Consider the following 25,548-nt stretch of genomic DNA (forward strand, 5'->3'; position numbering starts at 1 on the left):
TGGAGGAGAAATAAATTTACCACAATACATTATTTAATGCGTTGCCAAACATTTCAGTGAAAATAATATTGTACTTTTCCATTGATTGTATTTTGCTACAAGGTCCATGTCAGGAAATTTAAATGTGTAAGTTATGCTAGCAAATGCTTTTAAAATTCACGAAATAACAAGGGAGGAGAAAAACCTCAGAAATGAAGATAAATGCAATAAAAATTACCTAAGAGCCAAAAAAGGCCAAAAAGTGCAAAATGAAATTAATGTTTTCTGGTTCTAACTGAAGGGAAACAGACGGATATCTAGTTTAGCATTGTTTTCAAGGTTCAGGGAAAAATACCATTTGTCATGAAGTCCCTAGTAATAGTATATCGTTACAATTTCACCATTCGATTTATATGATACTTTTTCCAAGTATCTCAGGGAGGTCAGGGCAAGTGTCCCCTGTGACACCCTTCCCCTTGCGGACGCCCTTGGTAGCCAGGTTGGAACGACGGACGTCCAAATGAAATCGTGCCGTGGGTGATTAAGACAGAATTCCTGTTAGCGATGGGATTTCGTCGAAGCACGATGCGACGCGTTGCGTGGGAGAGAGGAATTTGTTCTGCCTGTCTCAGGGCTTGGCAGGCCTTCCGCCGAGAGAAGCGGAGCACTAGGGTTATTTTGGGAGCCCGATTCTCGACTCTCGCCAAATTTGTTGGGGTAAATACGTCACTCGGTAAGATTTCCTGCTCGGGGGAGTGCGAAGGGGGTGTTGGGATCTCTGAGGTCAAACCAGGGGGCGCTGGGAGAGGCGACACTTTCCCAGGTGTTTGATCGCTCCGGTAGAGGGCGGGTCCGCACCTGAGAGTTCTTTCCCCCGCGTGGAGGGCGCCACGTGCTCCCCCACCTCCCCGACGCCCCCGGGCCGTGGTCCGTGGCGGGAGCGAGCGTTCGGGTGGCGGCGAAAGGCGTCGAGGGCCGGCCGAAGCATAGCAGTAGGGAAACAGTGTTCGGGGTGGACTTGTTACGTAAGCCGAGGCGACCCACATCTTGGGCCAGTCTCTCGCCCGCCTCAGACGCAAGGTTGACTTCGTGTGTGCTTGCGGCTTCTTTCAGCGTGAACGTTTAGTGCGGCGAAGTGATTGTTTCAGTTTTTTTTTTTATTGCATACGTTGAAGTGACGTGATATCTTAGGAGTGTAGGAACCTGCAATACATCTGCGACAACAAGGTAAGTCGCATCTGTTCACGCTTTGAAATAGAATTAGACCCCGGGAATTATAGTGACAGTGATTAATATACTTTCTTTTCCAACTGAATTTGCAGCGTACTTTTAAGTCCATAGGTTCTGTGTTATTGGCTAATTGGTTTTGTTCGCTGACGAACCACTGATGGAGGATAAAGGTCAGCAGCGTAGCCAGAATTTTATTTCGGGGGAAGTGGCTAATCCTAAATCAGCAACCGCCATCTAAATGCCAAATAATGAGAAGTAGAAGCCCTGAAGATAAATTTCTCAGTATATTACAACTTGATTGTTTATTCATGCTAACAGTGACGGACGGCGGTTGGGTTCCGAACCTAGGGGACAAGGACAGTCTACTTTCCCTTGATAGATAAGGTTTAGCATAGTACAGGCAAAATTCGGAAGCAACTCCCTCCCACGCCCCCCCCCCCCAATTGCCGTCACTGCATGCTAAGGAAGTAAAATTTATTACCACTATAGCTACACTATTTAAGTTTGATATTTGTAGGATTTCGGGGGGGTTAGCCCCCTGAACCCTCCTCCTGGCTACGTGCCTGATAAAGCGTGCCGAAGCATGATGCTTATCACATCAGCCTCACAAGTTTCTGAATCCTGATATATTATGCTCTGAAATTAGTGCATTTGTAACAAGAATTCACATGGGCCCATTGTACTGTATTTGTTTGTTGATTTCCATTTGGTTATTCTAAGACCATTTTCTCCCCTCTTTGGTTAATCGATGAGGCAGTGGTGTGCCCAATGCGCGTTGGTGGGGGGTCATAACTCCCCTTCATTTTGGCCCAGTGTTTCTAAAAAGAGAATGTCAAAGGCAGGAAAAGATGGCAAAATTAAAGCTAACTACTAAAAAAGAAAGTCCACGTAACCGCCCTTTTCGAAAATGTTGGGCACGCCACTGCGATGAGGTTTTATGATGAAGTGCTATGTTAGCACCATGACACATTGATTGATTGACCTTACCCATGGTCCTGGCTTCGAACAATTACGCCAAAGCAGATCCTTGTGCGTTCAGGAAATACTTTTGCCTTTGATGGTTGAATACGAAAGCTAAGTGGCATGCTTGTTTATTCTGTTGGTGTTGGGTAGGGGCTATTTATCACAGGTGCATCTGAGTAAGAAAATGCAGGAGCGTAACCAAAGATTTTTCCCCCTTCCCTCCCTCACAGAGACATCCAAGAGCCCCTCACAGTGGCGTGTCCATACGTTTTGTAAAGCGTGATATTCCCCCTGATGGGGAAGGGTTCTAGCCCCCTTTGAGATAGTCACCCACTCTCCTGCCTACACAGATGAAGACGCCTCTTGCGTACTTCCCCGGGATGGGAAATTTTTTCTATGTCCCTGAATGAAGCGACTCTATGTTTCACCCAGACTCTAATAAATGGGTACCTGGACACAGCCACTGAGGATAAAGGTTGCCGGAGCGTGATGCTGATCACATCGCCTGCACAAATTGTCCAGATTGTGAATGTGTGGAGCTCTACCTCCATATCCCTTTACATTTATATGAAAATCTCTTACTTTCTAGTGTTGAGTTTTCTGTATGCAGATGATCCAAGACTACAAAGATAAAGAGATGTTGACAAATTTAAACTCTCTGGCCAGCGTAACTACTGGCCTCTTTTAGCCTGTCCTTAAAAATTCAAGGTACCGAACACATTAACTTAAGGTTGATTGGTTGATTTAGTTTATTTTACTTCGCGTTTTGTGCCTCTTGGCTAATTTGGGGAAGAGTGATGAAATTATGAAATTGATGAATGGACATTCACAAACAACCAAGCCCGAGCGGGATTCGAACCCGGGACCTTTGGTGTCGCAGCGCGATGTGCTAACAACTCGGCCGCAGGGTCTGGCACATTAACTAAAGGCATTGTAGCTATCTTTATGTATCAACAGCTGCAACCGCTCACTTTTATCCTTATATCGTGCAACCTCTGTTGATACCCAAGATCCATCTATTAGTATGCTACACTTACAAACTCCATTCAGGTATGTGGGTTAGTATCTTTATCATCAATCATCTGTCCTCATCTCCAAAGGTGGATCCAGAATTATTTTGGAGGAGGAGCGCAGAATATGCCTAAGTCCTTTGGGGGGAGGACAAAATTTTATACTTTAGCTAACAATTCTTTAAATCTTCACACACAAATAGGAGGGACCGCGCTAAATCCGCCAGTGCCCATTTGTATGTCTAGCTTCGCGGTAAAAATTAGCTACTTTAGCCAGCCTCAGTAAACAAAATGCAAGTGACGCGCGCTATGAACTTAAGTCCTTGGTCATCTCATGTTATCTTGTATTCTGCTTCGTGGTTTCCTGTTTCATAGGTCTGGCAGCCTCAACTCTCCATTTCTGGTCCTAACCGCATTGTTCGCAACCAGGGTAACATCATGGCTATTTCTATGTGTAATGTAGAGTCGGGGTAATAGTCGCTACTCATGTGCCGTTACACTTAACAAGCAACCAGCTAATCAGGACTGGACCTACAGTTAGCAATGGGATCAGTACCACTGTGCAATGTGTCTACACACTTGTTAAATCAATCAACTTTTTATAATTATTACTCTGAAGCGACCTAAGGGAAAATGTTTCCAAAATAAATTCAAGTTTTAGAATGACGCTTCCACTCACGGGCGTAAATTAGGGCCTATCTTTGGGGGACGGGGGGAGAGAAGAATCGACAACATTAAAATCGAAGACTGCAGTACTCCATGGCTGGGATCATACATCATAATAAATCTTATATAGCTACTGTTTAAAGTCTGGCACGAACCTAAGGCGTAAAAGTGACGAGGCAGAATCGAAAAGTTTTGCATCCAATAAAAATAGCGTCGAGGGCTATTTTGTTAACGAACTGTTACATTTGCAAAATCATAAATATTACTCTTTATTACTTTGCTTCAGATCACAGGAAATTAACAAGGGTTTCCTCGTAAATTGTAATAAGACCTGAAAATTTTGGGGGGACAAGTGCCCCCTTGCCCCAGCCAAGTTACGCTTATGCTTCCACTGAGCTGTTTACCCTCTCAATCTCCAAATGCGTGCCTCATCTGAAAACACTGTCCTCTGACGAAGCAACAATGCGAGATATTGAATGCAAGCTGTCCTCTTTTTCTTCTGTAAAGAAGAACTGGTTTTTGACAGAGACAGATAATTGGAAAAAGCCGTCGTTACCGCGAGACCTTCATCCATCTGGAATGACCTTGGAACATATAATGCAAATGTAGGCCTCTCCCATCAGACAGCACATGCACGATCCACCATTTCATCTTACAATACTTGTTCTTTCGAGTTGATGCGCTTCTACATTATTATTCATGTTTATTTTTATATCGATCACAGCCAGCCGAAACAGTTGCGTAGAGATGTTTATTATTTGGTAACGTACAGACAGTGAGAGAGATCAGTTCACGGATCGCAATTTTCAAGATACAGATAATAATAAAAATAATCCATGGCGCGACAGCCCTCGAAGGGCCTTGGCCTATCTCCCGACTGCCAGTCTCCCTCCCACAATCCTACCTAAAGGTGTGGAGATCTTCAACCGGTAATGAGATGACGTGGGGTCAGCACGTCGAACCCCCAGCCGTTATCGGAGATTTCCGAGACCGGGTTACGCTACTCACTCGTAGCTCCCCAATTTCCTCAAATGGTGGGTTGCCACCGGTCCTTACACAAGCCGGAAGCCCAGAGAATGAACACAGGCGGACTCGAACCCATGCCGTTCCGCAGTCGGAGTCCGAAGCACAACGCCTTAGACTGCGCGGCCACGGAGGAGGACTTTAAGATACAGGGTGGCCATAAATCTTTATAACATTTCACATTACAGTCACAACTGCTTGGCTTGTGACAAAAGAAAGAGAAACTCATAGTGGTTATCACGACGCCAGGGGTCTCAGGTTCCAATTCCGGCATGGACATGTTCTTGGTGAGTTCCCCTTCATCTATTTCATAATATCATCACTCATCGTCGCGATCAACCAAAAGTGGCTGAGAAGTGACGTAAAATAAGCTAATTAATATAAATAATCGAAGGGCAACTCTCCGCTGTCTCAAGTCTAAACATACGTATGTAGGATATACAGTGTGCTACTGCACAAACTTTCACAACATATGCAGTTCAGTGAGGTAAAACTGCTTTGAACCTTGATAACGTTTCTTTCAACTACGCAGTTGCCACTAACACTAGTCAACATGATTTTTAGGACACGGCAGTGAGGGAATGTTTTTAATAAAACATTTCATGTTCAATTGAAATATGTAATCAGGATCAGAGATTTTTCTCGTGTATATACAGTTCGTCTTGTCTTCCTCCCGCCTTTTTCAAAATATTTTTTATCATATATATGATCATAGTTTAGAAAACCTCTTCCCGCGAACCCCATATGTTGATTAACTCAAGATGATTTTTTAAAAAAATAATGTTTTGGATTTGAAGTTGTAGCCTATAGACCACGGTCTATATATTATAGACTCGCGTACTTTCGACGTGGCCTTTGGCCACGTCTTGTGCTCTCGCATGCTTGACCATCGGCCACGTTGTGAATGCAATTAGGTTATAGATGGGGCTCCTCAATGATCTTAATGACTTTGAAAATGTCTGCATGTTGTATTGGATGATAGGGAACATATAACTTTGAAAAGTTTAGAAAGTAACTTTATGTGTGTATGGGCTCTAATAAGGTACAAATATTCAAACTATTATTGTCTATTTTCTTCATAATGAACTGAGTAAGTAATAACCGTTTCAAGATAATTAGTTGGATGTTTTGCATTTACGAATTAAATTGCGACACTAAATTGAAAATGTTATAATTACTTCTTTTGTCATTTTCACATTTTTGAACGTAATTGGATAATAACTGTTTTCCGTCATTCCCCTCAATTCCTACCTTGCCTCTGTAATAAATTCTGATGCTCGCATTTTGAAATTCGAAGAGTCTAGCATAATTCCCTTACAGTAGTTTTCGGGGTGAAAATAAACATTCTTTAAGTTCCCTAGCAACGTCCGTTTCCATGGACAACAACAGGCACGGCAAGCTCTAAGGAATTGCATGTCATTATACCCCCTAAACATTTAGTTAAAACAAGCACGATGTAGATATTTACGCATTGAGTATAGCAATATATACGGAATTGTATCTGGGCTGAAACTCCTTATTATGTAGATGTCACCCTTGTTTCAGGCACCTTTTCAAAGCCAGGAGTTCATTCATCTGTGTGATATTGATCTGTGAGAAATATAATGTATCTCGACAATTAAGAATTGAAGGAAACAATGTGTGCTGCAAAAAAATGTCCGTGGCAACGGTTGCTAAGGACGTGAGAAAAGGGCATTTTCACCCTTAAGGAAGGGCCGATTGAGCGATTTTTTAATTTTCTCGGCCTTTTGGGACGATTTCATGGGGGGTCGTAATCGGGCATTTTTCGCCTCCGGGGCTTCCTTCACGGAGAACATTTATGTCAGTGAGTCAGTAAGTGGTGGGATTCGGGCTTTATATATATTGGACGTGAATGTAAGCCCCAAATTTTGGGATTAGATTGAAACTTCGGAATCTCAAGATGGCACCCTAACAGCCATGGGAAGTTTCAAGATTTTTATTGTGGTAAACGTGAAGACGATTGCAAAAATATTTGCGATGTGATCTATCAACTTAATGACGAACATAATACAACAGAGTGATGACTGTTCTTTGGCGATTCTAAAACTAGTTTGCAGATTGTCCTCTTGCATAGTGCAATGTTTATATCCATCTTTGGAATTATTGTAGTTCACCCTTTATTATTATAGCCTTTTAAGGCCTTAAGTTAATTTAAAACTAAAGACCTTCAACGGAAAACATTTTTTTTCTGTAATCTGCCATAGACGTCCTTCGTAACAGGCACATATCTTGATCACCAGAACGAAGAATATACTGCGCTTTCATGGTTTCCAGTATATCATAATCTGACTCAGACTAAAATTTCGTTCCAAAATAAAACGTATAAGTCAATCCTTTGTGAATTCACCTGTAGAACAGCTGCATTTTTTTTATTACATAACATCTATTTGAATATTGTGAAGCAAATTTCTTGGTAAATTGATGCACATCATTGAAGAAGAATATTTACACACCAATATTGATCAATATTGTGGACAAATTTTAATTATTGCAATATTCAAGTATCGATATCTGTGGGAATCGGTAAGGATACTGGCATCAATATTGGTATGGGATCAAAGTGGTATCGGCTCAGCACTATTTATTATTATTATTATTATTATTATACTAATTACTCGCGGAACTTGGATCTCCATTTCTGCTTTCGTTAGCTAGACTTTCGCTGGTTTGTCTCATCAGTAAGTCACACGTATTGCTTAAATTGAAATTAAATGTAATATTGAAAATGTGTTGCCAGTTTTAAACGTCAATGGCCGCATTCACCACTTTCTAATCCGTCTTCTGAAAATAAAATGTTTTAAAAGATAACACAGTTTATGAGCATATTTTAGGTGAAATAGCAAACGTGAGTGTTCCTGCATGTATGTCACAAGTAAGTAGACCGCGAATTTTAGGCTTTTAACCTATTTTTTTCCTTTGCAGGTAAATATGAAATCACAAGTTACGTCAGCGTTTCATTAAAAAAAAAACCACCACGCCTAATGAAGTTTTGTAGTGCCTACCTATTTTGCTTGTTAGAACCTTTAGTAGGTTCATGCGTCTAAATCAAACCTTTTTAAAATTCCTTTTACACCTTGTATATTTTTTAAAGTTTTAAAGGATTTTTATATAATAGAGAGGTATTTGTTCTGTTTGGTGAAGACAAATTCAATGACTCATGTGCTTTAAACATACTTTCTGTCGATTTCACTCCCTCCAAGTCGATGATGTTTTTGTCAAAACTCTAAACAAAGCAACATGTTACCTCCACAGTCCAAAGTGCAAACTTGTGATGCGTGTTGTCGCTTTGAGTCAGTTCGTTGCTTTGTGCATTCACGCCTTGCGAAGTCACGTTTCAGCACTCAGGTTTGCACCACTGACTATGTTTCTGTTGAAAGATCATTTTCGGCACACAAGATGATCCTCGCAAAGAAAGAGCGGAGTTTGACTGTGGATAAATGGAAGAGACTGTTATGTATTCGGGGTTGCCACTCTAAACCCATGTTAAAATGGGCGAGGTGAAAGGAAACTGTTGTAGGTGGCAGCACCCCTGTTGTGTCCCCACTCTTTTGATGGGCAATTGTTCTCCCATTTAAATACGTGGGGAATTTGATGCTGAAGATGCTGCTATTACATTAAATTAAAAGTTTAATTTCATCTTAACATCAGAAATTATGTCGGAACATGATAGATGAATAATCAGTGCTGTGAAACTAAGAATTTTAATAAGACGATCGTCAACAACATAAAAGATATGGAAACTTAAAAAAAGCCTTAAAATTTGCACAGCACCTGTCTACGTCACTTGAAATTTTCACAATTTAAGTGCTTTTTTTCTTGTGAATCTGGTAAATAATAATCCATAATAATTCCAAGCGACTGTGCTTTTATTATTGTTATTAATAACTGACCCATTTTTTTTTACGTGATATCATACTTATCCTCATGGCTAGTAAATCCGGTTCTCTGTTTTATACATACACATTTATCGAGAAGAATACATTATTACAAAAAAAATATGTTTTATGTCTCGCAATCTCTACCGCTTTCTTATTTACAGGAATTACAATTTTAAAATTGTTGTAACCAAAGAAAAAAAGGACGAAAATATGAGGGGAAATGTCTGCTTAATACAAAGAAGACATATGTTAATATCAAATTAAGCGTAGTGTGAAAATTAAAATGTTTGTATTTATCGACCCACGGCAGCTATGGACGACCCGAATTACGTACATCAAGTAATACATACTATATTTAGCCCGTCGGAGCTACCCTGTCGTTGCGCTTTAATATATTAATTCTTAGGTTCAGGAGAATGTAATTTTCGGTAACTTATGAATTGCTACATAATCGTAAAGGTTTGCTAAACACATGTTTGCTATCGATTTACACGAGAAATTCGTACCTTCGTTGAAAATAACGTTTGAATAACCATCTTATCGCGCTCTAATGTAAAGCTTAGGGCAACCAGATGACGAACGAAATTCTTTAGGGACACAACAGGGAAAAGTTTGGCAATAAACAGCACCATTTCCGGTTTTCAAAGCGAACTTTCCAAAAAATTCAATGGTACCAGATGCTTTCTCTATTTCAATCTTAAGCCGGCTTTAAACGAAAGCATTTCCTTTAACATCTTTGCTAGCATAAATGTTAAGTAGCATGTATGTTATAGCAGATAGCACTTTACACGAAAGCATTTCATGGAACATTTCGGTTAGCTGTTGAGATTACATTGTATGATACATACAACACGATAGGACATCGAGATACACCATATATGGCGAGTGCACGGTGTTTACAATTGAAACAACTAAAATATTGTTCCATACGTGTACAGTAAACATTGTAAATTATATATTTAATCACAGCCATGCTTCTCTACCTAAAACCATTTAATACGAAGCGTAATTCCTCTCGGCTGAATAATTATCGTGTTTTAAAAATGTGAAGTGATACATTTTTTACATCTCGTGCGGCCGCCATTACAGCTGCACTCGTGACCTAGAGGTCGCTTCTGATTGGAAATGCTACAAAAAATGCTACGGAAATAGAACGGATCCTATCCTTGAGAAATGCCATGAAATATGCCATAATATCTGAAAAACCATAAGATTTTTCACTTTACATGGTCATGGCACAAATGTTAAGAAAAATGCTAAGGAAAATGCTTTCGTCTAAAGCGGGCTTTACGTATTTGTGGATAATTTCCAAAATGATATATACTACAATTAAAAATGTGGCTACATAACTAATATTTGATTGTACGAGTAATAGAATAAGATTTCCTGCGGTTCTATTAAAATTTTCTTTTCACCGATTGTACGTAATCAGTATTTTTCAGGAATTTTGAACCGTTTTGAGGTTTTGTGCAACCGACTTCAGGATTTTTCGAGCCTAATTTAATATTTTGAGAACATACTTTAGGATTTTAGAGCCTGTTTTAGGAACCTGAAAGCACACTTTTTAGAACCTAAAAATCCGAGGCCTTATGATAAGTAGGAATGACGATATCGTAAACTTGATATCGCGATATATCGTCAAGAAAATATCTTCACAGACTATATGATACGATATTTTTTATGTATCGTGATATCGGCGATATATCGTCTCCACGATATATATCATGGCCACGATATATATCGCCGGCACGATGTATATCGCTAAAATATCGCGACGATATAACGACGACACGATATATATCGCTAAAATATCGTGACGATATATTGTCTAGTTGATATCGCCTAGTCGCCCAACATTAGTCATAACTTAATCCGGATCCCACTTTAAACTGTAGGTCAAGTCCCGATTAGCCTTACTGGTCATAAAGTGGACTTATAACACCAAATCAATCAATCATAACTTAATCTGTGTAACATCAGCCCGAATGTATCTGTGCAGAACCTAGCCAGAAGTGTCACATTACCAGCCAGGCGTCGGGCCAGTGTATCGTGAACCTTTCCACCCCAAGCGACAAGTTCAATATTGAATGTTCTTTTAAGGCCGCGCGAGTTGCCTTGAAGCGTTCGCTCAGTGAGTGACATTTCTTCGCTTAAATGTCAACGTCATGGTTAGATCTGCTTGCCTGCCCTCTGCCGTCTCCTTACTCAAACGTGCCATTTCAGGCACACCTGTTGGAACATGACATAAGCATCGCTGGGCTGATTACACATCGTCCTACGTGCAATTTCGTGAAGTGCATGTCACGTTCGGATATCGAGGCGCTGATCAGGAACATGCATGCGATGCACAAATCGTGTGAGAGGCGAGAAGAAAATTGCCAAGCAACTGAAGCGGCAAACACTGTTACGTCACGAAATTACAGACGATACGAAGTACAATTGAACACATGTGTACGCAGTATGCCAATATTGCTTTTGTATGCTCGAGGTAGGCTGTTTCCCCATTCAGTAATCAAGACGGTTAGATTTGTTTTCAGTTGTATAAATAGAATGGAGGTTCAGCCTAGTTCTACTCTACCACCTAACTCAGGACAAAGTTGTGCAGAGTAGGATTATATGTAAAATGCATTAAACCATATGGTTTAGCAGTGGCAGTTACCCCCACTTTTTTGCCATTTGCCCCGACACCATGCTAAACCTTATCTACCAAAGGAAAATAAACTATCCCCCCCCCCCCCCGTGTTGGCACCTTGCCCCTCCATTTTTGGAACCCAATCTGTAGTGTACTATATATACAGGTAATGGACAAAATAATATGAACACCAATGCAATTGCAGAAAACTTGTATTATTAGGGGGTTGCCCCCCCCTTGCCTGAATGACAGCTTGTATCCTACGTGGGATAGACAAATAAAGGTCCTGTACAGTGTGAACTGGAATACGTAGCCACTCCTCGCACAAAACAGTCTCAAGTTCCGAAAGTGTCATTGGAGGTGGAAACCGATTACGCAATTTGGCCTCCAAAATACCCCACAAAGGCTCAATGATGTTAAGATCGGGGGACTGTGGACACCAGATGAGATGTTCTACCTCATCACTGTGCTCATCAAACCATGCATCAACGCACCTAGCAGTGTGAATAGGGGCGTTATCATCTTGGAAGATGGGGCATGCATCGGGAAACAAAATCTGAACCATGGAATGGAGGTGGTCACCCAGGATGGTGCATTACTTCTCTGCGTTGATTCTCCCACGCAGGACGACAAGTGGGCCAACACCATTCCAAGATATAGCCCCCCAAACCAACCATGTTTCACGGTAGGCACTAAGCAGTCAATATCAAATGCTTCAGCAGGAGTTCTCCACACATAAACACGTCCTGTGGTCTGAAATAATGTGAAAGACGATTCGTCTGACCATACCACATGTTCCCATTGCTGCTGTGTCCAATTCTTGTGCTCTTGGCACCACCTTCTTCGTGTCACTGCATTACGTGGAGTCACCAACGGTTTGGGGATGGCAACTCTACCATGAATGTTCACAGAATGCAGCTCCCTTTGAATGGTTTTCGTTGATACAGGGTCCTGGAGGTGATTGTTCATCTCTGCGGTTATCTGGGACAGTGTTGTCTTGTGCTTTCGAGTCACTATTCGCTTCAACACATGTCGATCCCTGTTGGATAACTTTGTTTTTCGCCCACTATTCTCCTTTGCAGACGTTGTCTTTCCATGTTGTCTGTAGGCTGTCAGAACAGTTGACACTGTGCTCCGTGCTACACCAACAAGTGTAGCTGTTTTTGTCACATATGTTCCAGCCACGCGGGCTCCTATGATCATGCCTCTTTTGAAGTCTGAAAGGTCGGACATACCTGCATTTGACGAATAGCTGACTGCTCGCATGCAACTCTCACACCAGCTTCTGATAGACTGATATGTTTGCTTTCATCGCCACTAGATGGTTGAAATCTCTACTGAGTGTTGTTCCTTTTCCACGACGGCGTATTTAGGCCTTTGCAAACCAAGGTGTTCATATTATTTTGTCCATTACCTGTATATACTATACGTATATACAAAATATCGGGTGTTGAAGCCTTGTTCATGCATATATTTTTAAACCAGGGAACAATGATTGGATTTCATTAGTGTCCACGCAGTGTTGTCAGATGTAACGGGAAGTGTAAATGGCGCATAACACACATGTGCGGACATGCCGTCGGTAATTTTCAGTTTAGTTAGGTGGATTAGCTCGGTATCTACGGCGGTGTAAAAAAGAAATGTTCATTTCTACCGATAGCCAATCGGATGAGGCGTCTTTAAGGGGGAACTAGGAAAATCCTTGTTTTTAGAAATTAAGACTGTGCATTAGCAACACTGCTGGTCACCAACATCCTGTGGTAACGTATATAAAATGTGTACATTCTTTGATTGATTAGTGTTTAAGATAGGCTATAGCTCATTTTCAAAATTGAAAATAATCTACAGACATGAATAGTTTTCATTGTCAACGCCTGTTTTCAAACTAATGACCGTTCAGGTCCAGGCATTGCTGGAAAACTGAAGCAATTGAATCGCCAACATCAAGAATCAATTCGTTCGGTATTTGTGGGCATTCTTGTTTAATGGCTGCCTTCAATTCGTCGATTCTTGCCGGCTTTTTACCGTAAACGTTTTTGCATCTGTACACAAAAATTCTAGTGGCTTGAGGTCTGGTGAACGCGGAGGGCATAAGGTACTATTCGGTCCGGATCATCTACATTGAGAACATGGACTCTTCTTGGAATGTAACTCTTCGAATACAAGTGCTTCAAAATGCAAAGGAGAGTTGGTTTTGATATTCTTGTTAACGTGTGTATACATTTTTGGAACACCCTGTATACCGGGTGGGCCACCTAAAAGTTGCACAGCGAATAGTTCTGAAACGCGAAGGTTTACGGAATTTTTGACGTCACCGATATAAATGTGGTCAAGGGGCCCAGTGGAAAGAGCATGTCTGGTCTCTAGTCGCCATCTTGAAGTTCGCCATCTTGAATTCAACTTAAGAATTTTAAATGGGAAGGGGGTGATATGATATATCAAATCAGGCTAGAATTTCACGAGAAATGCAATGGTGAATGTTTTTTCGACGTATCTTCAACCAGTAAAAAGTTATGACTGAATTCTTGTACCAATTTGCTCCTTTTCAAGGTGTCAGAAATTAACATTATAATCTCTTTAGCGCGTCAGTAACGCATCGAGATCAAAGTGACGTCTAGGGAGAGAAGTTCGCATGCCATCGCACACGATTTTAATCGGATACATCCACATCCATGAAACCTTCGCGTTTCAGAACTATTCCAAGTACTCCAAAACTCAGTTCGATATTAACGACCAGAATCCCCCATTAGACACACTCACAGGATGATCACTAGACAGAGAAGTAACCAAGTGCGTTCGTGGAGAAGCAATGCCCTGTTTCAGGGTTGCGAATTATTTTTATTTAACTCTCATCAACTCGCCCACTATATTCATTGCAGACTTGATGATACCTTTAGACCATTACTCATTCCCTAAAACCAGTCAGAAGTGCAATCCTGCCTCTACAGAGAAAAATTTTCGTTACTAGATTATTGACTTCACCTTGTTGAGTTCGGAAGGATTAATTATGTATAAACTCGCATTTGAAGACTCGCACGTATATTTAAGAAAGGAGACGAACAGAGAACAATTTGCATAATCGTCAATAAAACATGCCCAAACTTTAGGCGGAAAGTAGGTCTCTGTAATGAAAGGCTTTGCAAAGCGTGTTCTCCACTGCAGACATTTCATCCTTGGCCAATTCTTCATGCACATGTAATTAAAACTTCAGCTGAGCGCACACATCCACAACTACTAATTTGAGCGTCATGCTGTTGTTCCATGCTTGACATAGAGCCAAGTTCTTAATTTAATTTTAGGCCATGCTATTTAAATAGAGGTAAGAGTGTTGTTCTGGCAGACACCTGTTCCGAACACTCTCTAGATGACATACTTTCGCTTTCCTCCTCTTCCCATCTACATTCTCCTCCTGACCTTAACCCTCCCGGCCGGCAGGTTGCGAAATATCAGGCTCACCTTTACGGGTCTTTCTCTCCGCACAACAGTTTTGCTACCTTGTGTTCTGACGTAAGACGAGGAATGCCTACGAGGTTAGGTTAGGCCTGTTAGGGTAGGTTTCATTAGCATAAATACAATGAAAAATTACTATTTATGCTAAGAGACCTAAACCTAGCTGGCCTAACTTGACAACGTAGGCATCTAGACTAAAATTTAGAATCTTTCTCCCGTGACGTCAGAACACACTGTTGCTCAAGTGTTGTGCAATAAGTGAGACCTCACCTTTACACCGTAGACGGCAGATGGGGCTGGAGACCGACCAGCCAAAAGGGGAGATGGGTCGTTTCGAGTTCACAGTCAAGTTCTTCAACAGGTACACTTCACCAGTTGAGTAGAATCAAGTTCGTGCCAAGTAAAAGATCGTGCAAAGAAAGGTTGTAAGAAGGGAACGGATTTATATGTAATAAAAATGTGCTAAATATGTAAACACATATTTAGTTATTTTCACCAAAATATGGACTTGAATATGGACTTAAAATTGTAAAAAATTACCTTTTTTTAATGATGTAAGACACTGCACGAGCTACATGAAATACAGAACGCTTACATTGGCATTAACTGTAAAACAACACAAAAAGTGTTTTTATTTTGTGTTTCCAAAACAATGAATAACAAAATTTTGTTGTGAGTGTTCGAAGGCGAATTTCCTTCTGTTGTCTCTTAAGATGGATTTATATGGACTAAAACTGTGTTCAATATCAAAAGAAGTATAGGGAGTGTATTTCAAATTTGTCAGTCATTCGTAAGAAATTCACCCAACTAAACTAAACTATCTAAAATACGTAAAATATGAGCTAAAATCTAATACGTATATATACAAGTAGGGAAAATTAAAACTGAATTTTTCGAGTCTACATGCCATGATGCTCAAAGGTAATACAAAATATAACTTATTTCAGCTTCATACATAAATATGTATTAACATGTAAATCCGTTCCCTGGTATGTCAGATTGTCTGGCCGTCTCTTTTCAACATCTTGTTTTCAGTATCAGCTGCAACAGTTCAGTCCAGTTTTCTATTTCAGTGACCACAATTCGAATATCTAAAAATAAACTCGGTTTCTTCCTACGATTGATTCTCGTGCCCACTAAACATAGAGGCAGATCAGGCATAGGAGTGCACGAACCGACGCAGCGCGCTACGACCCCAGCGTCTCAGGTAAGACATGGATGTTGAACTTAATGAGAAAATTGACACTTGAGTAAAAGTGATGTATATGAAAAACCAAAGAAAAAAAGAGAAAGAGGGGAAATTACCGCTTAGGACATTTCCTTTTTCACTAAGAAAAAGCGCGTTAAGTGATCGACCCTCGATCTCGCCGCAGGGATTCGGATCGAAGTCTGTGCATGAATGTTCTTTGTGAGTAAACTGTGTGTTCGTTCATCAGCTTAATCTAATCATCACTCACCCGCAATTAGCCAAAAGTGCCAGAAAAACTACCCTGAATAACAATAATACAAATACCTAGATGTGCACGAATTTTGGCGACACCGTTACCTGGTATTAATGTGCTTCCGACATTTTCATTCGTTTATTTTATTCACACTTCAATCTGTTTGCGGAAATACGTAGTTGATGCAGCGTGTTAAAGTTTATTATTAAAGTACGCAGACTATTTTTATATTAAAAAATCAGTTTTGTATGTTAACGCTAATTGTTGAGCATTTATTTGGAAAACTGTAACTCCAACTGTGCTGCTTTTATCCAATTAAATAAACTTCAGTACATAAAGTTCGCTTGCAAGACTAAACTCTGTGCAGAATGGAACAGATCACAAACTTTCTTTAACGTCTAAACTGGCTTCATTTGCTTACAACGTCTGAATTGCACAGCGTTTATCCTCTAATTGCCAACAATAAAGTAGTTTTGAAAGGGTGCCCTTTTTGTCTCCAGAATTGATCAAAATTAAGCTACAAAGGCACGATTCGAAATGGTTGGGTTGATGAAGATATGTGAGCCATTGAGTTGACAGAGCGTCTGACCTTGAACTTGAGGAATGTGTTCTCAAGTGCAAACTCCTAACGTTCTTTTACTCGTTATTGGTATATTTAATGTCCCCTCTTTTTAACTGCGGCGGGGGAGATGAAAATAAGGAAGTATGTGAGAAAAAAATAGTAGCAAATGGCGAACCAACCGAGCGTGAAATATACAATCACATTTTCTCACTTATTTTATACCTTATGTTAATTATTATTTTTCACTGATGTTTGTTCTATTCGTTCACTTACTGTTAGTGACATAAGTCCATGTGCTTTTATAATTATCCATAGTTGGGTACTCTAGTAAATTGTAAGAATTTTTTTCTATTCTATTCTAAACTCTTAAACCCGAATTATTGAACGGTTTCAGGATAAACCCCAGTCTTGATAGTCAGCCGCGTGTATTGAACCTAAACCTCACGAATATCGACGTCACGTATTTAAGAATTTTACGTTAATCGTGACGATAACAGACAGAATGAAAGTTCACTAAAGAATGTTGGTGAACCTGGCATCAACTAACTGTTAGAAAATCATGATTACAATATCTTTCAAAATCAGCGAGCAAGATTGCCACATAGACTACTGGGTTGTGATATTCTTCCTTCTATGCTTAGACCGTGTGATCTCGTACCACTAGAGTTGGGTGTCTAGGATGCTGACTGATGAGCACAAGATGACTTCCGCGCCCCTTTTTGTCGCCTATAACGAAGGAGAAGACTTCTTGCCAAGGATCGTCTCAGGGAACGAAACCTGGGCATCTCCATACTATTCAGCACTCTTCTGTGAACATTACGAGGTTTCACAACACAAAAATCTGGGCTCTGCTCGTTGGTCCTCTACTCTGCAGACAGTCAAGGGCACCGCTATTCTATGCTGCCCTTCCGATTGAGCACACCATGCCATCTACAGGGCAATTTCAACATTCTTCTCTTTAAATTCTGTAAATTTCATGATGCTTTTCGAAACACACCCTCGTGTAAGTATATGTATGTATGTATGTACATACTATACCGGGTGGCCCATAAATCAGTTGGCACTAGCAGTTATGAGACGCTCGTTTGAGTTTGAGTTATGGATCACCCTGTATGTGTGTGTGTGTATATATATATATATATATATATATATATATATATATATATATATATATATATATATATATATATATATATATAGACACACACACACACGTGTGTGGGAGGGGGAGTACATTGTACATGTGATATGTTGCACTTTATGTCTTCAAAGAAAAACTAAAAAAAATAAGCTGGAGAGCCGCTGTAGTCTAGTCTGACTGCCACGCGGGAGACCCGGCTTCGATTCCCGGGTTGGGTGATCTAAGGTCCGAATTTTTCCGAACTTGTCCCTGCATAAAGCGGCTCTGGGGCTCATCCAGCCTCAAATAAATGGGTACCTGGTGGAAAGCTTGGAGAATAAAGGCGGCCGGAGCGTGGTTCTGATCGCATCACCTCCAAAATTGCCGAGATCGAGAATATGTGTGGCCCCTACCCCCACATCCCGGTGCTATATGTATGGGGAACTTTACCTTTATCTTAGTAACGCGAAACAAAATGAAATTATTTTCCGACACTTCATATGTGATCGTTAGTTGCGCTAATTATCACATTGACACGCATGTTACATCATCGAAAATTCCTGAGCAGGATAAAATGGTGTAGGTTGAGGACAATTGCGTGCCAATCCTATTCACAGAAACGTATGCTACGTCAGGGGATCCACCCATTCGTCCTGACCACCAGATGACCTTCGCGTCGACATAACAGCAGTGTTTCGCAAGTTTAGTGCCTTAACAAGTATATTTACGAGGCAACTTTCTTGGTGCATTCGTAGACTTGATAACGAAGTTTCATTGTCGTTTACAGAACAAATATCTGGCTTTACTATGTGCGATTTCCTTTTTTGAGAATGTCGTAGGCACAATGTAGGTGTAAACGAAGGAGTTGTGCTTTTAAGACCCAAGGAAGAGCATGGAATGTTGAGCAGGACATTTTTCAAGGCACTGACACAAGTTATTAGTGAAAGCACTGTTTCTTTTGGTGTGGCTGGTGGTACAGTGGGTTGGTTAACGAACGAACAACAAGATGTATCAACAAGTTGGTTATTAGATGTCTAGAGAAACTGTCATGTCGCGTGTGTACAAATCTCTAAAAATAAATCAAATCTTCACTAGATTTCATTATTACGTAGCAACTATCTTTCCCAAATCAAAGTTTAATACTCTCCATGAATTGTTTATGCATTTATATGTTCGCCAGTATCGAAAATAAATGAAAATACAAAAAACAATTTCTCAAATCTGACCCCTGAATGCACCCACACATTTTGAGTGCACTATTCTAGTAATCTAAAGTTTTCAAATCTGATTTGTGATGTTTTCCCATCAGTTTAATTGCTTTTATTAAATTGCAATGCAAACGAGTACAATTTTTCTGATTAAGTTTGAAGTATGAGGCCGGGTGAGAACATTAATAAAAATAGTGATTTTCCCCCCCTGAATATTAGACAAGTTACAATTCTATTTAAAATTTACTTCAATACAAGATGAGTGTCTTGAAGTTGGTACTCATGTTGATAATACACCGTAACAATTTTTACTCATGTCATGCACCAGGATATTTGATGCGTGTTTCCCTATCTGTCTTGGTTTTAGATGTGTGTTTTCATACTTAATGACCAACCTGTATACACACACATACACCTCCCCTCCCCCCCCACACACACAAACAAACAAACAAACATTGACTGGCTCGGTGGCCGAACGCGTTAAGTGGTCGACTTTTGAATTCGCCATCGAAGTTCCAGTTCATCCTCATCGTCGCGATTAGCCAAAAGTGGTAGCAAAGCGTCGCTAAATAACAAATATACAAAAATACAAATAGAAACAATGTTAATATATAATTTGGAAACTGAAGATACAATGTCCTTCAGAGCGAGGAGATGTAATAAACATTTCTCCATGCGGTAATGAAATGACTAATCAAATAAATATTTAAAGCAACAGACTGGGATTGGTTGATCTTCCAAACTTGAACACCGCTATTCGTCTACTTGGTTAAACGTCATTTCCTTGTATCAGTCTGACACCGCTGCACTACACCTAGTGTCAAAAAGTGTAACGAACTAGACGGGGCTTGTATCTGCGTGTGTGTTCGATATTAACCTTGGTGGTCCAAACTAATTGCTTATCTTTGCTGTTATATGATCCGTCCTATCTCGGTAGCATTTTTCGTAGCATAGCCAATCAGAAGTGAGCTCTATGTCACGAGTGCAGATGTAGTAATGGCGGCTGCGTGAAATTTAAACAATGTATCACTTCACATTCTTAAAACCCGATAACTATTCAACCGAGAGGAATAACGTTTTCTATAAAACGGTATTAGGTGCGAAACAATGGCGCTGTTTAATTACATACTTTATAACGTACACGGCACACGTGCGAAATAATATTTTAGTTGTTTCAATTGTAAACACCGTGCACTCGCCGTAGATGGTGTAACTTGACGTGTCTTTCGTGCTCGTATGTATTACACTGGTCAACACACATTTTCTGGCATAAGGTTTTCCAATGGTTTTAAGGTAACTCTGGGGTGTTGATTCCAAATCTGATCTCAGATTTGCTCTATCACATCTCATTTGTATGCTATTGGCAAATCCCATTTTCATTGATTTTACCCGGAATTGACCGGTGGTCACTATCACATCAGGTTTTTGAGATATCAAATATTACATTTTCAATAAAAAGAGCACATTTATGATCATATACGAAGAGATAAACAGACATACAGATGAGAATAAGATAAGATAAAATATACAATAATAACGAAACAAACATTTAATGAGCCGTAGCACAGTTGTGACTGCATATAAATGTTCTTCGCTCAAATGACCCAAGTTCTCTGGAAAGTTTGCCAAGTGACTATGTAAGTAGTAAACCTTGATGCTCATCCTACATCCAAGAGCATCAAGAGCATCTCCTCCACAATCTCTTCATAGCTGTCCGCTTTCCTGTTCCCAAGGAAATTCCGCACCACATCAGAGAATGCATTCCAAGCCCTAGCCTCTGCCGCAGGCATTGTTGTAACAAAGTGTGGATCCCTGATGAGTGTTCTTATCTGAGGGCCATCAAATATTCCTGCCTTTTTCTTCTCGGCACTAACACTTGAAAAGGTTGAACATATATAGCTGAAGCAGTCTCCAGTGTGATCAAGAGCTTTGGCGAATTGCTTCATTAATCCAAGTTTTATGTGCAGTGGGAGAAATACAATTTTATTCCTATCAACCAAAGGCTCATTCTTGATGTTCTTGTCACCAGGCGTCAAACTGATTCTTGGTGGCGAGGTCCTTTTAACCCAGTGTTCTAATGTAGCCCTACTGTCCCAGTAGCACAGGAAACAAGGGTATTTGGTGTGACCTCCTTGCTGCCCCAGCAGAAAATTAACCATTTTCAAATCAACACAAATTACCCATCCATGAACATGATATTTCAATCTATCCAGAATTGTCTTGATGTTTGCATACTCTTCTTTCATTCGTACAGTGTGTCCTATTGGGATTGAACCATATATATTTCTGTTGTGCAGTAACATACATTTCAAACTCCTTTTACTACTGTCAATAAAAAGTCTCCATTCACTTGAATCATATGCAGGCAGTCCCATTTTCAGAAGAAGCCCTTTAACATCATTACAATAAACACGTTGACCGTCTGAATGGAAGTACTTTCGCAGTGCTACTTCTCTGTTTCGATAAAAGGAGACACTAGTGCCAGGTCTGAGTAGTCCTTTCTCTTTCAGCCAGGAAGCCAACACTTCAGCAGACTGCTTTGGCAAATACAAATCTCTTATCAGATCATTCAATTCAGTCTGACTAAACAGAGACATTTTATCAGAATCTGCAACAGATGGCGTATATTCGGTCAGATCATCATCCTCATCATCTGTAGAAGCAGGTGAAGCGAGGATTTCAACATCAATCTCTGGTAGGTCCGTAAATACAGGCACAGGTATTTCCTCTTAGTGTTCAACTGGTCGTCTGGCAGATGGGATATCTGGGTATTGTAAGTGGTGTTTGTTCGTCTTATTGAAACCTTTTACATTGACAAGGCAGAAGTAGCAGTCATCCAAATGGTTTGTTGGTTCTCTCCAAACCATTGGCACACCAAACTTCAGCTTAGCATTCTTTCCTTTAGATCATGATTGCAAAGTTTCAACATAGGTCTTGCACACTTTGTCGGGAGCCCAATTTTTGTCTTGGTCTCCCAGTCGTACCTTAAAGTAGGCAAGATACACCTTCTTGACAAAGGTATTGATGTTGCGCCTTTGATCCCTCAAAGTGAAGCTGCCACAGATGTAGCAGAAGATATCTGCGTCATTACGGCAAGTCCTTCTTCCGGATGTTGTAGCCATTGTTAGATCACGACCTCCAGATGAAAAATATGACATAAATGTTGATGTCTACATAAAATCATATTATAAACACACTATCCTACAAATACAACGCCATCTTTTATCACTAAAGCACTCACTGACTCGCAACAACTTGTAATCATAAGTGACCACCGGTCAATTCCAGGTAAAATCAATGAAAATGGGATTTGCCAATAGCATACAAATGAGATGTGATAGAGCAAATCTGATATCAGATTTGGAATCAGCACACTTAAATTAGTCTAAAACAGTTGGAAAAGTCTATGCCAGAAAAAGTATATATTTTTTTGTTGACCAGTGTTATCAGTGGCGTCTCGTGGCCTCAAATTTGGCCGGGGCTTATTTTTTAAAGAATTTAAAATATAATGACAATTCACATGAATTATAAAAAAAGGTATTTTTTCTTCTAGACTACAAAACTGGACTTACTTTTTTGAAAGAATTTAAAATGTAATGACAAATTACATGAATTACAAAAAAAACGGTATTTATCTTCTTCTAAACTACAAAACTGGACTTATGTTTTTAAAGAATTTAAAATATAATGACAATTCACATGATTACAAAAGGAACAGGTATTGTTGAGAAAAATACCTTTCTACGAACGTTAACTCCTGTTCTTCTGCTCAGCAAATTTTGTTATTACTTTTTCGTTGAAGCCCTCTTTGTTTGAAATGTATTCTATCTCTATTGTAAGCAAGTGCCAAGGCATTTGGTCTGTCTTGTCCCATTGCATTTCTTAAGCAGGTTTTAATACGCTTCAATGTGCTGAAACATCGTTCAGATTCAGCTGTTGCCACTGGAGTTATTAAATCTATATTTGTGATTTTTACTGTTTCTGAAAAGGTACCCTCTAAATAATTTTAAATAAAAAATGAATGCAATCTACTGATAGAGTTTATGTTTTTCAACTCTTCACTACAATAAAGAACACGAAGTTCCCTCTTCTATGAAGGGATAATAAATCTGGGAAGATACCTCTGTTTAAAGATTGTTCTCTTTCATTATGTCCTCGTAGAGCAAGTTCATGTCGACCACAGAATTTTAAGCAATCGATAATTCTATTTAATGTATGCCTATTTTTCCGGACAAATTCATTGTGTCTTGTAATTGACAGCCTATGTCCTTCATCAATTTGTGTTCGAACATCAACCCTGCCAAACTCACTCAAACATAGCGAATGAAAGCCATCAAAACACTACAGAACAACACGCGAGATCGAACGCGACGGAACGGAACTAGCCCCGAATCAGCATTCAAATCCATTGCACTCTTCCCTCCTCTCTCTGCTAGCATGTGACCTTCACTGTAGCGTATAGATCGACCACAAGGAAAAAAATCTTGGGACGGAGAGTCCCCGCGCAGCTTTCCCTTCTTCCCTCCTCCTCTGGCCATAAGGAAGCATGGTCCACTCCCCCCCTCCCCTACTCGCGGGGGTACGGTGCACAGGAGTCGCGGGTCTGCGCAAGTTGTTTTGTTCGTGGTTCCACTATAGGTGGGTGTAGGCCACGCCTTCCTTTGCGACGTGCCCTGGAAAACGATAAGTGACATCAATGCCGCTAGGAGCGCTGTCGTATCCATTGCAACAGACTATGAATTTACGTGCGTAAAAATCGCCTTTTAAAAGACTGTGTGATAGTTATGCGTTATGGTGATTGATAATTACGTGAATACAACCGTTTTTCTTTAGGGGCTAAGCCCCGGAAGCCCCAAGGGACGAGACGCCACTGTGTATTATACATTTTAATCGCAAAAGCAAACCGAAATGTCATATGAAATGCTTCAGCCTAAAGTATTATCTGCATTTGCATTTATGCTAGCCAAAATGTTAAAGGAAATGCTTCCATCTAAAGAGGACCTTCATCTGTTTTCTTGTGAGAGACGCATCTTAATTGGTCTCCTTATAAATGAATAACGAATCATACGACGGGTTCAAACGGAAGGGTTCGACACGTAGAGGCACATCTTTAAAGCTGAAGGTTGCTGCATCATTTGGGACGACATTTCCGTTGGCTTAATCCGTGGGAGTTTTCTTCGTGCATAAAAACCATGACGTCACTTGCTTTGAGAAACTGGAGGAGTCTTTTGTGGGCGAATCATGAATTATTCGGGCCAGCATCCGAGAAGGAGTCTTCCTCTGGAGGATGCTGATCTCATCTCCGGAACTGCCGAGTTGGTCAACTGTGAAAAGGATCTCTCGGGAAATGGATGACTTCTGCGGTCATTTTTACATGAATGTTTCAATCAGGAGTTGCATAATGCCTATTCGAATCCACATGCTGTTGTACCTTTCTTCAACCACGCATTGCCACGCATTTCAACAAAGCGATAACAGGCCCACTATGCATTTCTCATGTTCCTTCTGTTATCATCAGTGTCGGCGACCAAGTACCATCATAAACTACAACAGATTGTGTTTAATGGTTTGTATAACATCAAGGCCGCCCACAGATTTTTTCTCAAGGCGGGCAGCAGTTTTCAAAGTGGGGTGATGCTATCTTCCGCAGTTAAAAATTTATCATAAATCATCTCCCGCTCGGATAATTTGCATAGGCATCCCCCACCCAATGCATCCTGTATTTTCCATATTCATACATACAAGAATCTCCCACCTTTCCCCAAACGGAGCAAAGCATCCCCTCTCCATCTATGAATTTCCACTCCATGCACTGAGGGGAGGGTAAGATTTCAAATCTTGCACTTTCGTCATAAAAACCTCATATTTTACGTTTAATTAGCTATTATTGTTGTTTTACAAATCATAAAATTGAAATTGAATTTAAAATACCGGAGCTTTGTTGTTAAGTTCAGGCTTGAGTCCACTATTTAAATGGAAACTGGAAGGAAACATAAACACCTATTAATTTGTTGATGAACAGTTCTTTGTCTTTTTGCACTTTTTCACTATCTACATATATCAGAGACCACTCCCCGTACATGTTTTCACGTTTCAGTTCACCATTCGAATTATATTAAGCTTTTCCCAGATATCTCAAGGCGGGGGGGGGGGTTCAAGTGGCCCCTCTGGCTCCCTTCTGCGGGCGCCCTTGTTTTTCATTTACTTCCAAATCTTTTTGGGCCATTCTTTGAAATATTTGCTTTCTTTTGTTTAATGTATTATACATCTTATTCGCTTTATGTATCGTTATTTTCGTTTTCTTTCTATGCTCATTATATTTGGGTTTCCTATCTGCGGAATATTTAATATGTTTTCTGTGACA

At 40.2% G+C, this 25,548-nt stretch overlaps 1 protein-coding gene across 2 annotated transcripts in view; it reads left to right on the forward strand.

Moving 5' to 3' along the window:
- Positions 1-733: 733 nt before the first annotated feature.
- The window catches only part of LOC146000506 (uncharacterized), a 117,541-nt gene continuing 92,726 nt past the window's right edge, over positions 734-25,548 (forward strand). The window contains exon 1 of one of the 2 annotated variants that reach the window (XM_083138237.1): positions 734-1,206. The gene's annotated coding sequence lies outside the window, so the exon portion shown is untranslated. The remainder of the gene's footprint in view (positions 1,207-25,548) is intronic. The other variant, XM_083138238.1, reaches the window with a different exon arrangement.

This window comes from Lepisma saccharinum, chromosome 16 (assembly GCF_977018435.1).
Source record: "Lepisma saccharinum chromosome 16, izLepSacc3.1, whole genome shotgun sequence".
In the NCBI taxonomy this organism is placed as follows: Eukaryota; Metazoa; Arthropoda; class Insecta; order Zygentoma; family Lepismatidae; genus Lepisma; species Lepisma saccharinum.